Source organism: Hibiscus syriacus, unplaced genomic scaffold, assembly GCF_006381635.1.
Source record: "Hibiscus syriacus cultivar Baekdansim isolate YM2019G1 unplaced genomic scaffold, ASM638163v2 tig00005939_pilon, whole genome shotgun sequence".
NCBI classification, from domain to species: domain Eukaryota; kingdom Viridiplantae; phylum Streptophyta; class Magnoliopsida; order Malvales; family Malvaceae; genus Hibiscus; species Hibiscus syriacus.
Genome location: NW_024062073.1, coordinates 1,731,077 through 1,736,003, shown reverse-complemented (window position 1 = coordinate 1,736,003; position 4,927 = coordinate 1,731,077). Strand labels below are relative to the sequence as shown.

Genomic DNA, 4,927 nt, shown 5'->3' with positions numbered 1-4,927 from the left:
TTCGAAGAAAGTGTAGCAGAGGGAGTATTGGTGCTCCTCGTGGCCACCGATATACGGTGGCCGGGAGCTGCGATTGTCTCCTCGGTAGCCGGAGAGGCCCGGGGTTGTAGTTCTTCTCTTCGACTGTTGGGAGAAAGAGGGAAATGAAGAGAATAAAGACAATGGCTGAGGGGGGAAGGCTTGAGAAATGGATAAGGGTTTCAAAATAACCCCAAAAAGGAATTATATCCTAGATACCATACGATGTTGTTTAAGGGGCTGGGGGCCTGCATGTTTTTGCATTTGGGGTTAATAGTAGTATAGGTCCTTCGTCTTTTGTAATATCAACTGTCCTTTTATTTATTTTGGGTTAATGTCAACTTGAGCCCCTGTTTCTTTGTGTTCTCACACACGTGTTTTTCATACTTCTGGGACAATTTCATTTTTGGTCCATATTGGTTTGTAATACTCTGTTTTAACTATTAATGAAACTTTTATGATATTTTATTTTGAGCTCGTATCTTTTATGTTTTACATTTATGTCACTCATTTATATGTTATATTATTTTCGTTTATATTTGATTCTTGTCTTGACATTTGTAAATATGTTATTTTAGTCACTGATTGGGCATTTGGTTTAATTATTATATGGTTCTTTATGTTTCTATTTTATCTACTTTGGCCCATGAAGTTTTTGTTTTTTTACTATTTTAGTCCCTAAGTTTTTGTTTTTGGCTATTTTAGTCCTTTAGGGTTTTATTTGGCTATTTTAGTCCTTCAAGTTCACGTTGATCATATTTTGGTCTCTTAAATTATATTTGTTATCTTTCAATCCATTATGAATGCATGTTGTATATTTTGAGTATAACATTAAATAAATGTTATTATTTTATGTTGTAAATATTTTACTTGTCATTTGTAATCATATTTGTTTCTATTTTATTTCCGTGTTTATTAATATTATTCGAATGTTTTTCAAGAAAACCGAATTGTAGAATAAGCCTGGAAAGTTTCACTTGGTCGAAGTGATGCGATCCGATACGACATCAAGTTTTATTTTTCTAATTAATTCATTTTATTTTACGTTGAACAGTACAACGCATGTTACTAAATAGTGATTTATTTTATGCAAATCGATTTTCCATTTATATTCGATTCACGTTTTCAAATCAAAGATAGAATATTCTTTTACGGATAAGAAATCACTTGGAGTAAATTAATTACATTTCAATAAACAGATCATCTTTTAACTTTATATTCGATTTGTAATTTTCACCAGTTACGACAATGTGTAAGCGATTCAGTACCAATTTTGGGCGTTGTGGGGGTGTTAATCCTTCCCCACGCGTAACCGACTCCCGAACTCGTTTTAAATAAATGGTTGTCCCTTTTTTCCCATATGAATGGGGTAAGGGGGAGGTAAGATAGTAGGCTGCCCCCAACACCAAATTGAGAGCAACTTCCGTAGGAGACCTCCGAATTATGAAATGCCCTCCGTGGAACTCAATCCCACGACCTCAAGGTTAAAAACCTTGTGCTCTACCAACTGAGCTAGATGATCATTGGTAAACGCAAACTTATTTTTGTCTTAAAAAATGATTTTTATTAAAATTGTTTTTAAAAGACGTTTTTAGTTATTCGACCTACCTAACCTAAAAGGTCGATGACGACTCTCATTCAATTGAATCCAAATCAATTCATAAATCACTAATTTTTTCAAATTAAAGTCATAACTATTTTTAAAATAATATTTAATTGTTTTACATAAAAAATTGTTATGACAGTGTGACTTTTAGGGGATGCTGAAAGGAGTTACGATGGGCATATAGCTGGGTGTCTGCACTATCCCTGTGATTCTTTCACTGGTAGCATCCCCAATCTTATTCAATATGTTAGAGGCAAAGATACTCTTGTTTTCCATTGTACTTTTAGCCAGGTACTTTCTGCTAATCCTTTCGGTTTTTTTTCTTATTGTTTGTATTTTATCATGTACTTTTACATTGTTTTCCTTGTTGGTCTTTTACATTTCTAGCTGTATGTTTTTTATTGAATGCATTGTTTTTAGCTGGAAGAAAGTAAAAAAAATTCTATGGTTTGTGATTGATAGTTTTCATGTACCTAGAGTACGAGTGTAAATGAACAGATTATTCGACGAACAAATGAATGAGTATGAACAAACTTTTATGTTTATTTAATAAACGAACATAAACAAAGATGTTTTCAGTTCATTTATGTTCACGAACAAGATCGTTTACTCGTTCTCCTTTTTCTTTTTATGTTTTAAATATTGATGAAAATAGAGATTAAATTAAACAAAAAGTGAACTTTGGAGTTTAAATTGTGAAGCCTAAATAAATTAAGGATTAGTGGCATAATTTTATCATTTTGCTTTGACTTGCAAATAAAAGGGTCAAAAGAGAGAGTTGTTTGTAGAACATTAAACTACGTTAAACTGACATATTCGTCAATATTAAATGAACATGTTTGTGAACGTTAAAGGAAAGAACACGAAAATTTTAAAAAACAGATAAATGAACATGAACACGATACTGAAAATTTAAATGAACACGAACCGAACATGAATACTGTCAAAAATAAAGAAAAGAACACAAACATAATTTTGTTCATTCAAGTTCGGTTCATTTACACCTCTAACCCAAGTCTTGATACATATTTAGAAGTGTATGTCAGAGGCATGATTATTCTGAAAAAAAATATAAAAGGAAATTGAGCATATCTGAATCGGATGTATCCCAAGTCGAATAATGTTGGTTTTATTATCCTAATGTTTGTTAATTGTTTACTATGGCTTGAAACCTTTGTCTATGTATGTGTTGTTTTATTTCCCTTTTCTATATTTCTAGTTTTGGATTCAGATTCTAAATCTAGATCAGTTGGACATATATAGTTAAGCTTTCACCCTAAAGCCAATGTGGAATAACACTAATTTAAGATAGTTATCTCTAGATGATACAAGCATTTAACAGACAGAGCAAGTGCTTTGGAGATTGCAAGGGTGATTGAGTGGCCTATGATTTTATGGCAAACATCCTGTATTGAAACTTCCAAGTTAACATTTAAGATTGTTTACCATAATGTTTACCTTACCTCCTTCGGAATCGATAACAAGGCAATAGAGTGCAGTTTTAGGGTTGAATTGAGATAACCAAAATTCCTTCTTTGTGGAAACTAGCATACGTCTGTCGTCCGCGATTAATCATAAAGTAAACCAGATGTTCATCAGCAGGTGCTATAAAAGGGATGTACAAATCTATGTAAGATTGAATGATGCACGCACGCACAACTACATCTAGGACTTGTAGTTTAGTGTGATGCTTGAATTCCATGGCTCCCTGGGAAAGGAACTTTATTCTCAAGAGTCTGGACTGTCCTTTTCGGGTCGGCGAGTAGTTACTTAATTCCCTATGCTTGAGCTAAAGATGTTTTCATTTATCCTGCATAATTTTGATTTTCATCACTATTGTCGAGCTGATTGAAAATGTTCTTTATCAACTGTCCTTTTAGGGTCGGCGAGTAGTTACTTCCCCATGCTTGAGCTACAGATGTTTCCATTTATCCCGCATAGTTTGATTTTCATCACTATTCGTTGAAATCAACATGTAAATCACTTTGGTTCTTCATATGGTCGTTTAATAATGGTGCATTATTGGTCTGCAATCTGCATGATACATTCAAATTATTCCCTTACTCCCATCTGTTCCGTTGATCCTCTTGGTGTCCCATAGGCAGATGTTATATAATGTCCAGTGGCTTCTTTCCATGAAAATAAATCTGTAAAAGGCTGAATTTGTTGTGGTTGCTTTTGCAGGTTCGCGGCCCGAACTGCGCGGAGATTGGCCAATAATCTACAGGAGACGAGGGAAGATACCGGAATCGAGAACATTTTGATCTTGGAACGTGGCTTCGATGGCTGGGATGCTCTGTTTGTCACTGCAATGATGTCTATTGCAGGGGCAAGAGTGCATAGTCATCTCTTTGCTTTAAGAGTTATGTCATCTGAATGTCGATATTTACTTGGATGGATATGGAATATGCAAATATATAAATCCTTTTGGATTGAGGCAAAATAATTGAACCCAAAACCTTATGGAATAACAATAATTCTTTTACTACCGAAGTCACTTAATGAATTAGTTCATGTTATAATGTTAAAATCTCAAAACTATTTAAATGTAATGTTATGTGTTGAGACGATATTTCGCCCGGCAAAAACAAATGTCGTTATTTTCTAAATCTCGTCTCAAAAAAGTAAGTGTTATTCTTCTGGCATAAGATAAAACACAAATTTGAGGAGTCACCACCAATCATTTATCTATGTGTGATTGGTCACCAAAAATGCTATGTTATTTTAATAATATTTATAAAAATAATATTAAAATAACACAAAAATGATATGCTTACCAGAAAATGAGTTCGGGAGTCGGTTACGTGTAGAGAATGATTAACACCCCCACAACGCCCAAAATCGGTACCTTTGTTTATTAATTAATGTCTTTGCAGTAAAAATTTATAAATATGTTTAATTTAATTTATAATCCCTTTAACAAACATTAGGTGTATTATTTTATACCAATAATCATTTAAAATACATTCCTAATAAGTTAAGGAAATATTTTTATGATTCATTGTATAAAATAATATAACCCAATTACATATAATAATTTTAATGATTTAATCAAGAAAATACATAAAAAAAATAAGGTTACTATTACAAGTACTTTATATTTTGTTTTCCAATTTATAAATAATCCTACAATCTTATTTTTTTAAATAAAATATTAAAATTATGGGATTATTTAACAAAATATCAAAATTAAAGGTTCATATTATAAATATTACAAAAAAAAACTATGTACTAGCAATGTAATTTAATCATAAATAATATTAAGAATCAAAATATAACTTATGAAAATTATAGGGAATAAAA

The 4,927-nt window shown here is 32.1% G+C and overlaps 1 pseudogene; it reads left to right on the top strand.

The window, feature by feature from the left end:
• Window positions 1-1,534: 1,534 nt before the first annotated feature.
• LOC120200324 lies at window positions 1,535-3,967 on the top strand (annotated as a pseudogene).
• The last annotated feature ends 960 nt before the right edge of the window (window positions 3,968-4,927 follow it).